The following is a 14,260-nucleotide window of genomic DNA, read 5'->3' as shown; positions in this document are numbered from 1 at the left end:
TTGATAATCACGGTATTACATCTTGCATTTTAAGGTTAAACATTTTTTTTAGTATGAGTTCTATTTTAAATTTTATACTGATTGCATTTATTCGTAATGTCTCCTCAAGACTTGCGCCCTTCCTGCTTTTTTCTAAAAAAAATAAAATAATCTCTTTTTCCAAAATAATTGGGTATTATTTAAGTAAGAATATAAATTAAATTATCAAATTAATGTAATGCTATAAATATATTTTCTAACATTTAAAATTCACTTCTTGTCAATAACAGATGGCATGTCAATATTGGAAAATAATAGCGCAATACGAGGATATTGGCGAGATGCGCTTGAACAGCACTTCCTGTGCAGTCTTGCCAGAAAAGCATAGTTCAGACATTTATTTATTTATATTATTTACTATCCAAACCTTCTTTATATTATTTATCTCGTAAAAAGCCTTTACCACATAGTTCATCATTCAGAAAAATTACCGCTAGACTCTTTAATACAGTTTATTTTATTAATTTTGCTACGTGTATTATGTATTTATATATATATATATATATATATATATATATATATATATATATATATATATATATACGTAGATCATCTTATAGATATTCGTATAATATACTAGCAACGATCAATATAACTATTAATGGTAAGCATTTGATACTCGATCGATACTGCTGTTACATTGTCACTCAGAAATACAGAGAAGAACGATGGATTTCACCGAAATTCCGTCTCAAAGATAAGTTAAGCACTACAAGCACACAGAGTCTAGTTACCGAACTTCTCAGTTTCCATTCCACACATCACTGTGTAAACACCAGAAAAGCGAACTTTTGGTGTAAAACTTAGGAGGTATAATTACAAATTCTGTCTTTACAAATGTAAGCAGTAAATGAGTAGCACATAGTTAGTACATTGTTGAATATAACATTCAGTAACTAATGCTTACAAAATAATATTATATTTTTAATACTAAACTGAACCATTTGTATTTCAATTATGATGGTCAAATGAGAAACAGTTGTCAATGTCAACCTTTATCACCTCTTTCAATGATTATTTTTACACATTTTAGAAGACTATAACGTTGAAATGAATATTAGGGATGTCTTGAACTTCTACTGTAAAACCGTTAGTTGTTGCATAAACAGAAACTGTTACGCCTCATCGAGAAAACAATATTATAGTTAAACATTATATTTTACATCTTCCTTCTTGACCTGAAAATCATCGTACAACACCGTGCTTTTTATGTTCTGATTTTGGACCGGTTGGTTTGTTGCCAAATTTAATTTGCGAAACAATATAATATTGTTTATTTTAGGCCTTCACTTCCTTGTATTCGTGAGTTGGATGTAGTTGATGACTTGTTTATGGAGGTGACGCCAATTTACAATTACTTAGGTACAATATGCATGTACAAACTTTTTTATTTTATCTGCTGTAACTTGTCTCGTTTTTAAATACTGCAAGTATTGAGTATAGATATAGTTTAGATAATTCCAAAATAAATTGAAGCAATATTATTAAAAAAAAAACTCTCTTTCATGAAATAATTATTTTTATACATTGTTTATCAAAAATCGTTACTCAAAATGGCCTTTTATAAAATTAATTTTACAACTATTTAACATCTTACTACGTGAATAAATTAGGTATATGTTTTATTTTAAAGTCCTAGTGTAAACCTTGAATAGAATACCATTAATTATTTATGAATAGAATAAGCACTCCAAATCAGAGTGTAACTATATACCTACGACTTCCCTTGCAATTACCTGCTTAACTCCCAGTTCATCATAGGCATATCTTTTTGCATATCAAACCTTACTGTGGTAAGTGCTTTTTACTGAAAGATACTCCAATCTCCTTATATAATTTCGAATAATTGGAATTTAGGTGTAAAAACAGTATTTATGGCTCTTAAATCCAGCAGTAAACAGTTTGTATAAGTACCAATAAAATAAATGTTTTTTCTCCGTAAAATTATATTATATTTAATCAAATTCTTCCAATGTTTTTAGTAACACTTGTACAATTTTAGGCCACTGTAGTAGAATAATAAAGCCCATAGTCTTTTTATTGAAAGCAATTGTATTATAATATCATAAAGCTCTATGATCATTTTAAAACGAAATATATAAAGTAGATAGTATTGGATTAAAAGTATCCGATGATAAGCAAACTTTCAGCCAGCTCTTATTTCAGATTTTGGGCGAGTAGGAGCACTTCTGGTTCGAATAAATTATGTTTCTGTCACTGCAGCTTAGCTCCGTACTTTGCGGGCCACGCAGCTCACTTTCTTTGCTTGTACCTCTACTAATAATTCATCAAATGTATTCTAGGTAATGATATTCTACGGGTAAACCTGATATAGTCCACTGTATTCCCTTGGTTTCCAAGGTATGTTCACTATATCATCCTATGTTCTTGGTACAGTCTAGGAGTTATATACAATTTATATATCTAAACAAAATCGATGTTTCTTCAGTGTAAAACAGACCCCTTGCAAACTTGTTGTTTTCTGCAATGAAAATTGTACTTTATGTTTGGTATTTTTACAACTTTGTGATTAAATTTGCAATTGCCATGGGCTCACTACGATTGCTTGTTTCCTAAAATTTTAGTTAAAGACCGATGGTTCATTGAATCATATTAGTGTGTGTATTTGTATCTTAACCTAGTGTAAATATCCCAAAATATAGAAGAAAACTACTCCATTCATCATTACTGGCGTTTATATTTTAAAAGTTAGACAATACTAGTGTAATAACTACTATGGCATACTAGTATTTTGTTCTTGCAATTAAAAATTCTGTGAAAGCATTTTGTATAATTAATATTTTGATATGAAAATATGTCTATGTGGTATTGTTATATCTAAACCAATATACATGCCAAATTACGTCTAAACTTGTTATAGATATTGTGTGATTTAGTATAAATCATCCAAATATACAAATATTCAAACATCATTCTTTACTAAATATATAATTACAATTTGATTTTAAGTCCTTGTTTTATTTCATGATTTCTTAGTAACTAAGGAACTTTTATTTGTTAATTTTGAAATCGCTAAAGCTATGAAATAAATTTAAATATTAAAACATCAAAACGATTTTTCCATTTAACATTGATTATTTGTTTACATTTAAGAACCATAAACATGCATTTCACATTTTCAAAATTTTACATCATAACAATAACACCGAATATGAAACTTTAGAGAAAAAAGGTAAACCCACTATTATTTATTAATTTCAAATCATAATTCAATATATTTCTTAGTATTACAAGATTATTATTTATTTCTTATATGACATAATTTACAAATATTAATCTGCAACAGTTTCATAAAATAATTTCCAATGTGTTTATTAAAATTGCAATAAAATCATTTACTGAAATGTTACAGAAAAGCATTCCTCAACATACTTCCCGGAATGATTCACTTTATAATAAACACATAACATTAATAATAATAATAAAACCACTGATTAAAAAGTTAATTTATCGTACTACTCCACTGACTAATTTTTAATCGTGGTGGTTCATTATTATTGAAGCACATATATAAATATAATAAATAAATAAAAAAAAAAATATATATATATATATATATATAAGAACTCTGACCTTGTTAACTCCAAAATTAGCAAAGAATAAACATCACACACATATAAACATAAAGTAGAGGTTATTCCAAGACGAATTTGTAAGAAGACTGAAGATAAGAGATTGAACTCCCACAACACACTTTCCTTCAAAAGAGAGGCGCTGTTGAACCTTCTAATCAAACCCAAATTACTTCAAAAGAAAGCTCATCACCGAAACTTTTTTACAAGCCCGATTCCAAAGAAAATGTCACCAAAAGTAAGACGTTTTCATTTCACTGCTAAAATACATTTTTCAATTTTTTAAGTATTTAAAACTCAATTACTAAATTAATAAATGTCAATAATTTAATTAAAATCGTAAAGTCAATTGTTTCATATGGAAATTGAATTTAGCCACAAATCACAATTTATACCTTTTATGTAAAAAGGCTGAAATCACAAAAAATTTAATTTATTTTATTTACGTAATAATTTATATGAATATAAATTGTTACAGAACGAAGATTGATTTGTATCAATCACTTGCATACCTAGTTACAAGCTGACTGATCCTTGGTAAAGAAATATGTTTGTATATATACTTCATTCAAAGTGTGTTCATTGCCCCTCCTTATATTAAAAATATAATTTAACAAACCCACAAAAATTTTAGTACTGTATTTTGAGATATCTTGAAATAAATAAATTAATTAATAGCTAGCAATGATTTTCTACTGGTTAAATACAAAATCAGGGCCGCCCCCTCTATTTTGTTATAAGTTTATATAAGGAGATATCCTTTGGGTAGAGGTTCCGTGTAGAAGTTCCATTTAGTAACTTTTCAAATTTTTTGCTTACCCTAAAAATACGGGATTTTGGGTGAATAAAAGTTTTTTGATGTAAACCTCTCTTAGGTGACCCCATATTTTTAAGAGCATCAAAACTTGAATGGTGATAACCACAGATCGCTATCTCTTTCCCATACAATATAATAGGATATCCAAATAGTAACCTTCAAAATCTGCAATGTTACATCAGTCATCTATTATCTTGATATAAAAAACAAAGATCCCCGAAGAATCTGTAAGTTAGTTGTCCCAGAGTGCCAGTGGGATAATAATTTCCCACTTTTGAATAAACAGCTGACTGGCTTTACTATTTTTTTGTCAGCTGAAAGAAACCTATTTCTCCATAGAGATATGTTTATTTATTGAAGGATTCCAAAGTGGGAAATTATTATCCCAGTGATTTCTTGAGCTTTAACAAATAATCCAAAGCAAAACATGGTGGAAAATAATTCACCCACTATCACTTAAAGGGTTAAGTCTTTACACTTACAATTTTTGTTGTAAAGTTACAACAACAGCAGCAACAACATATAGGAGGACTGTCTGTGTGGAAATCTGTTTATTGGTTGTTTGTGTTCTGAATCAGTGAGGAATGTAATGGACGCAGGATCCAATGTAAATTATAAAGTAAACTGATAATAAGTTTATTTGTAAAGAGAGACCGGACTTTCCCGGTTCAAATTACGGTTTGTACAAACAAGTCCCTTCTTTGTTTCAATCTCGTCAGAACAGGTCATAGCTTCAGTGTTGTTACAGTTATTGATTTTGCATCGCTTTGTCATTCATACGTTAAAATATGTTTTAAAGTTATTACAGCCTACGAATAATATTGCTCCGTATTCACGACGATAAAGTAAAACGGTATTTACTTTAGGCTGGTAATAAAAATTACCATAAAGCAAAAGACGGTGTAATGTTGCACATGCTGATAGACTTGTGACAAGATAATACTTCAGAACATTAGTAAATAGGTTTCGAGTATCTGGATCCATTTCAGATGCTTCAGGCTCAGTTCGGCCTCATTTAGGCGAAGACTAACAGTTTCAAATTGGTGCACAATTTATTGAAGATACACAGCAGTCCACTAGAGCAATAGTAAATCTTTGTGACGTTTCCCAAGGATCTGTGGTACGCTAACGGAAGAAAAATAAATTTCACATTTATAAAATTCAGCTTGTACATAAGTAAAAAAGATGATCCAGGCCATCGTGCACAATTTTGTGAGGAGTTTTAATGCTATTCAAAATGAGGGGATCACTTGAGAGGGGTTTATAGTACATTTGAAATGTTGAGTTCCCACACAAAAAAATGTTCAAAATCACCAAATGACTTTCCTCATTTTACCACTACTCGAAGAATATCTTCTTACATAAACTTTAGAATGAAGTAGAGCTGGGGGGTCCTGATCTTTTTATTTACCCTTTATAAATTAGGAACCAATGGCAAACTTCGGCGTGAGCACCAAGGTTGCGTTTACCCGATACACACGCTGACATCCAAGATGGGTTACGTGTCTCTACCTATCCAGTATCCTCATTATGAATAGAGTACAAATCGAACTTATTCACAGACAATAGCAGGGAGTAAACAAACTCTTGCTTTATCGCATCACGTACAGACAACGGACGTGACGTCACAGATATACCCAGTGACATCGTGCTTTTTTTGAACATTTCAGTGTTGAACAGTTCTTCGTATACATTTTAAGTAATACAAGTACGAGGTTTTAATTTCAGGTAAGTTGCAATAACTTTGTATGGTAGGTTGAATGCTTGCCTAAACACAAAACCGAGACGCCAGTCGTTCGTTAGAAACAGTCAAACATCATAATCAATCTGAACAAACTCTATTGATTTCCACTGTTAGTACTATATCTATATCAATATATCTGATCATTTAGCTGAACATACTATCAAGTGTTGTAGTATTTAAGAAAAATAGTAATTTTTTCATTATGGAAATAATTTATGAACGATTACGTGTGTGTGTGTGTGTGTGTGTGTGTGTGTGTGTGTGTGTGTGTGTGTGTGTGTGTGTGTGTGTGTGTGTGTGTGTGTAATCGTTCGAAAATTATTGTTTTATATATATATATATATATATATATATGTTTTTTAAAATATATATATATATATATATATATATATATATATATATATATATATATACTTAAAACGTGGATGATGGCAATTTAAAAGCTATTTATTTCAAAGCCTCTTTGGTGGATGAGTAACTATTATCAGACAGACAACTTTTTATGGACAGATGAGGGAAGAACAACTAAATAAATAACATGGTAACGCAAGAAACAAATTATATTATTGCCTTTGAGTATAATTTTTACAACCGTTATTGGTACGGATCAAATACAAACATAGTATGTCGTCATTGAAATACGATTTAAAATAATCAGAGAATTTACACAACTTATTATCTTTCAAATATGCAGTATATTGATTTTTTAAGTGCTATTTAAAACATTTGTGGTACAGGGCAGTGAATCTAATTGTCAGAAATGTTGCTAAACGTAATAACTGCCACGCAGGTTCTATGAGTTCATTAATTTTAATCTAACTTGGCATATATACTCTTTGGATAAGATTTAAAAGAAATAATACTCTCAGCACGTATAGACCGAGAGGCTGGATTTCCATTCAAAAACACTTGTATATCCAAAACAGCCGTCGTAGCTAGTAGTCTGGTGTGTTTTGGTAGAATCTTTCAGACACCAGGATCTACCATAATTAGAAAAAACCCGGTTGTCTGTAAAGTCGTTTTACTGACGATAGTTGAACGTGACAACGTTATAAAAAAAATACTTGATACTCGACGAAAATATGTAAATGTATTATTGTATAGCAGCCTGTCCACGTGGACGCATCGCTAACACAAGTAGGAGAGGGTCAGATGTTGAACAGATGTTCCGCGCTCTCGCTTGCACTTCAAGCCTAAATGGAACGCCTCAGAGCGAGGTAACGCCGCATGACGTCATGTTTTTTTTGTGCGTGCAGCCGGCTCCATCGAATTATAAGACGTTGTCACGTCAAAGAAACATAGTGGGCAAAATCTCTAATTGGTACTGACCTACCAAAGAGGTTCTTAGATTCTGAAAATCGAAAATAATCTTTATTTTAAGTTGCAGCTATTAAAACGGCTTATTTTGACATTTTACGTGTTTTTCGTTAGGGTTTGCAGCAGAGGCTAAATTACCTTAATATTTTTGGTATGTTAGTTATTTAAAGCTTAAAATCTCTGAAGAAGACATAATATCGTCCAGGTAACTATTTAACCTACTTAAATGCATATTTTTCAAACTGTTCAAACATAATATGTAATAAAAATACAGAAGAATTATAACTGTAGTTCAATCTCATTTTAGACATCAAAAGAGCTAGACAACATAAAATGCTATAGAGCAACTCACGTGATATGTTTTGATGTTTTAATCGCAGTGCTTTTACCTTACATTAATACAGTTTGTAAGTATTTACATATAAATTATATAAATAAAAACTATTCAAATAATTAATACTTTAAAAGTAGGTAAACGATATCTAAATGTTCACCTTAAAACTAATTATTGCTCTATTCACGTTTCCTATTTTGTTTAGTTATTAGTCCTTACGTTGTGATATTTAAACAGTAATCTCAATTAGTAATTAAAATAGTAGTTGAAGTACTAAAATTAAAACAGATTAATTGAATCAGTAATAACTTTTAAAAATAAACATACACAGTACCAGAAAAGGTCAGTATGAAAGAGCCATCACAATAATTCAATAGTTAAATTTATTCATATAATACATTGTGGAATGCGGTATGAGAGCAAGAGGAAGCATACTTCATTCTTTAAAACACTGCTGGTAAAACTTAACTTTACATAGCCCTGGTGTCTCGTAGATAACACTGTAATATCGTTGTGAACCATCTCGTTTAATTGAGTTACGATATTATATAAATTTATGGTTAAAATATGTTCTCTTCTGGGTATATTTGGTATATTACTGTACATGCAATTTTCTTGATGTAGTTCTGATTATAAACACGAGAATGCGTGGATTGCAATAAACAAAGACTACCTTTAGTCGATGAGGCTCTACGTTAAATTAAGATATCACTATTGAATACTTGGGTAGTACATAAGTTCTCACATTTATATATTGCAAGATGTTACAAACCAGAGAGCAAGTTTACCTTTTTACTTTCACAATGGGTTATAATTTATTCATATTAAACTATGAACGTACAATTTAACGATAGTACACTAAGTTGTTATGAGATTGTAATTTCTGCTTCTTATTAGAATGGATAAACCCAGATTAAGAACACCTCAGATTTCAGTTCATTGTGGGAGACCCAGCGTTTGCCACACTGGGGATAAGATAATAGCTGAAGATCGACTGCCAATGGACCGATGTTTACCTTTTCAAGTTAGGTATAGAGATAATATAGGTAGGGTTCCATACCCAACTTCGACTCTCTAAGTTAACTCATTTGAAAAGTATCGAACGGATACACGCAAAGACGATCTTCAATCGTTATCAACTTGTAAAAAATAATGTAATGTTTTCAGACACAAATTTAGTGTAGTACACTATATTTGTTTCACAATAGCAACGATTTAGTTTAATTTGCTTATCGGTGTTTAAAAACATTAAGTTGTAAGTTTATTTCTAATTTAAAAGTTGTAATTATTGATAAATACTGCAAAACCCATTATATAATACAGTCCTTCTCAATTTAGTTCTCTAAGACGTAAAATATACCTATTGAGTTGTCATTAAGGTCTGAAAAAATATTTCCCAATTATGTTAATTAAACGTATAGATTTAAAACATAAACTTCAGAGTTATGCTCCTTTACTAATGGAGTAATGCCATTACACTTTCAAAATCTTTTTAAGGGGAGCGGGAAGGCAAAAAATTGAATTTTTTTTTAGTTTTCTGTTTTTTTTTATATTTTTTGTTACTCAGACTTGTGCAATTTCAGAAAATATAACACTTTTTGTTATTAGATTATCCTAAGTACGCAAAAAAAAATGATTTACGAAGTAACTACCGGCGCTTTTGGCATGAAATTTTACTCCACACTGTGAACAACTTTCATATAGTACAACCTGTGTTGTTACTGATGCAGTATTGATTGGTATTTTTGACTTCTTTGTTGGCTAACCTGTAAATATGAAACAGCTGTTAATTCTTGGTGTTGTGGTGTACAGTGTTGTTTACCAACTATATGTTTTTGTTTACATTTAGTGAATTTTTGTGAAGAGTGAAATAAAGTAGGCCTACTTTACCACTTTTGGATGAGTGCAGTTTTAGTTGTGAAAAATAACTTTTGTGGGTTACTAGTGTTAACTTGTAATAATTGCCAAGGGCAAAGATTACCTACAAAACCAAGACACTTTTGTGGCAATCAATATACAAAACCTAGGCTTACTTCTAGTGTTGTGTCTGATGAAACTCAGTCTAGGCCTAGGATAGAGAAGACTTCTCCAAACAGCTCTTCTTCCAAAAAGCTATCTTTTGATAAATTTGACAAATACCAGTCTTCAGAAAATGGTAACTGCATTTTTGATGTGAGTATTCTAAGTACTAACCTAAAAAATTTGGTAAAAATGTAAATTTTGTAACGGTGAGGATTGCATCGATCTACTTGTTACGGATAAAGCCAAACATGGACTGGCAGTAAACGTTGAGATGAAATGCTGCCTTTTGTTCTGAGTCTACAAAATTGTTTAATTCAACCTGTACACCAAGTGGAAAGTATGATATAAACTTAAAATTTGTTTATGCCCTAAGATCGATAGGTAAAGGCCTGGCAGCGGGTAATGTGTTTTGCGTTCTTTTAGATTTGCCTTCACCACCGCAAAAATTTGAGCCCTATATAACAAAATACTTTGTAAAGGAATTGAAGAATGTGCCAACAAATCAATGATATTGGCCACCAATGAAGCTGTAGCTGACAACTTAGACGAAGAAATGCCTAAAACTGACTTGGCTGTATGCTTGGACGGTTTTCTTGGCAAAAAAGGGGTCACTCGTCACTAAACGGATTTGTAAGTGTGTGTTCATTCGACACTGGCAAAATATTAGACGTAGCGGTGATGTCTAAGTATTGCCAGGAGTGTACAACAGCTACTGATAAAAACAAAATAGAACAACACAACTGCACTCAGAATTATACAGGCTCTTCTGGAGCCATGGAAGTAGCCGGAGCCTTGCAAGTCTTTCGCAACTCCAATGCGCGGGGTGTAAGGTACGTGAAGTACTTGGGCGACGGAGACCAGTAATGGTTTCAAGAAGGTGAGTTATGACAAACCCTATGGTGATGATGTGAATGTTTTAAAACTGGAATGTGTCAACCATGTGAAAAAAAGAATGGGTTCAAGACTAAGAGAGCTGAAGAAAAAATGTGGAAACCAAAAGCTTGAAGACGGTAAAGACATTAGGCGGAAGAAATAGGCTAACTAACAAAGAAATTAATAAAACTACAGGAGTACTACGGATTGGCCATTAAAAGAGGTGGGTCGAATCTGGAATATATGAAAAGAAATGTGTGGGCTACTTTCTTCCATAAACTTTCAAGTGACTCGGAAACCGCAACAACGGTTTTATGCCCAAAGGGTGCCGATTCTTGGTGCGGTTATAACAAAGGGTTAGCTCTAAAATCAGCCCTACAAACATAAGCACTTTTTACCAAGTGACATAATGGCCACAATTAAACAAATTTATAAGGATTTTAGCAAACCCCGAACTTCTAAAAAAGTGCCTTTACCAAAAAACTCAAAATCCTAACGAAAGTTTTAATAACGTAGTGTGGAATAAAGTCCCAAAAAATGTGTTTGTGAGTGAACACTTTGAAGTTACGTGTGCTGGATGCAGTGCTAAGTTTCAATTATGGATTTGCCCAGTAAGTTGGATATCTACAATGAATTAGGCCTAACATTTGAGTAAAAACTCAGTGCTCGCGCTTCGTGGTTTTGATGTTTTGCGACTTCAAGAAAGCCGACAAAGCTGCACAACTAATGACCAAGGAAGCCAGAACAGCTAGAAAAAAGAGAAGACTGGTTCTAGAGGAGGATCAGGAGCATGCTGATGGCCCTGCCTATGGTGCTGGGATGTTCTAAGCTAGCTAAAGTAAGTACAGTAACCTAGTTTTAAATATAACCGTCGTACTCCCGAAAAAACTGTGTTTTTTTTAAACCAAAGGTACATTTTTCTCAAAAACCAATGGAGGTAAGGGAACCAATTTTTTTCCACTTATAAAACACCTAATTACCTAACCATGGAAGCAGAATAGATAGTGTAGCACAACACACTAGCTTCAAAAAAAATATTTTTCTAGAAAAAACTAGAAATTTTAAATAACTTTTTAAAAAAAATCTAAATTATCTATTAATTTATTTTTAATTTTTACATTGTGCTTCTGTAGTTAGATAAATATCATAACAATACACATACAAAATTGTAGGCCTATAGATTTAATGGTTCCTGAGAAAAGTGTACCTAAATTTGTAGAATTTAAATATGGTCGGTATAGGGCCTTCCCGCTCCTCTTAATATGCCTTACATTAAAAAATATTAGATGTTTAAAGTGGCAGCTACAAGCTGGAAGATATTCTCTTATATGAAAACCTTTTACAGTTACAATTTTTGACATATACATGTATAAACTCTCATTCATCGTCTAAAAACTTATGAATACATTAGTGCATAGAATGCCTTAACTTCTTAGAGACATCATGACTGAAAAGTTTGATTTTGAAACGCCAAATAAACTATAACACATTTCTACTATTTTAATGTAAGGTACAAGAGTAAACTTTTTCTATCCATAACAATTAAAAATGTCATTGGAAAACATCACTCCGTAAATTCAAACAATAATCACGAAAATATTCAAATATTCACGAAATCTTCATTTTACTATCTTAATAAACATTATTTAAATGTACACTCGAGAAGGGATCGTGTTTTACGTGTAAAATTACCGGTTATGTTTCATTTATATTTTAAAGGATATTATTAACTTATAATAAACAAACGCTGGTAAACAATGTGTATTTGTAATAAATTTTATAAATATTTAGGGCAATGAATTATGTTTAAGTTGTTAATTTTATAAATAAAATACTAGTATTATTAAACTAAGTAATTACTGTTCTTGATTGATAAGTATTTTTTGTGTAATTTTTAGTTATCTTCTAATAATTATATATATATATATATATATATATATATAATCATTAAATATATATATATATATATATCAGTACAACTCATTAAAATAAAAGGTACAGTTTTATACTTGTGTAAATTTTGGTTACGATAGACGCACTGTAATTATCAATATAACTGGTATTGTGAACATTATTTCGTCTAGGCCTATATTTACGAATTCCCCATTTAAATTGCATGTTTAAATATCAGTAAACTGTGATGTGTGTGTTAGGTATGTGATAGAATAAAGAGCAATGTGTTGGGTCTGTAAATCTAGTTTTGGTAACCTAATGGGAATAAAAATTGTTTATACACTCCATTTCCTCCCTTATGTTAGTTGAGGGGTGCAGATGGTGGGATGAGAGGACAGAAAGGGTGAAGTCATCAAGCACAGCTTATCAGTTCCCACACTTTCCAGGCTCCGCCCTGTAATCCTGAGTGGCACAGCTCACTGATGTGAGTTACTTTCTGCAATTTATAAAACTATGTAAACAATTATGCAATACGTACTATAGAACATACTAGGCCTGCTATTAAAATATAAGTATGTTTATTATATTGTGAATTCTTTACTGTATTATTATAAGAGTGTTGAATTATCATACTGTTTTAAGAACACGTTTATTTACAGGATATTCCTTAAGATTCTTTATTACTGCGCAAATAGAAAATTAAATTGTCAACATCAGTCTTCCTAAATGCCTTTCCCTTTCCTTTTGAATCTTATCTCTTTTAATTTCCTTTAATGATAACAAAAAGGAAGGTTATTGTGTTATAAAATTAAAACTCTATTCACATTTATAGGTCGAAAAAACCGCTTACAAGATGTTTATTATGTATAATTCGTAATGCAGTGAATTCCATGTCATGGCCGTCATCATTGCTCTATAATGAGAAAAATTCAATCGCTCCTTACATTAAGTTAGTTCTGACATGGATAGATTATATTTATGAATATATGTAACAATATCGTTGCTATACCAACTAATTAAAAATTGTATCAATCAATGTGTCGAAAGTAGCAATCATTTGATAAAAAAAGACCGGTTCTCTGGTTGTTGTACATTATAAATATGTAGGCTGATGCAGACCACCCACCCAGCATGTAAAGCTGGAGAACAGATTAGTGTAGCGACACAAACAAATTATCTATCCATAAATTGTACATGGTAAGTCCTATGTACAGAGGGTTCCAAAACTAATGGTCGAAAAACTCAAATACATATAAACCAAAACCTTTTAAATACCAGTGCGTCATGGTTGTATGTAATTTTAAAGATATTGCTAAGGCAAACAATGTTTGTATTATTTAAACTGTTTTGTGTCCAACAGGGTTAGCAAATAATAAGAAAAAACGTATTTAACTTAAAGTTTTGATAGGTTTTATACTATTCACTTTGGTCACTGACCTTTTTTAAGTTCTCATTTGAAGAAACGAAAAAAGTAAAGAACTTGTTTTAGAATAATAGCAATTTTCAGTACGATGAATGGTATTATCACAAACTGCAACCCATTATTTTCTACACAGTTTTAATCTGTAACTAAAAGTATCTCCAGCTCTCAACACCTCTTGGCTACTGATAAAATTTGTTGTATTCCT

Source organism: Homalodisca vitripennis, chromosome 2, assembly GCF_021130785.1.
Source record: "Homalodisca vitripennis isolate AUS2020 chromosome 2, UT_GWSS_2.1, whole genome shotgun sequence".
Classification (NCBI taxonomy): Eukaryota; Metazoa; Arthropoda; class Insecta; order Hemiptera; family Cicadellidae; genus Homalodisca; species Homalodisca vitripennis.
This window is presented reverse-complemented; position numbering follows the sequence as displayed.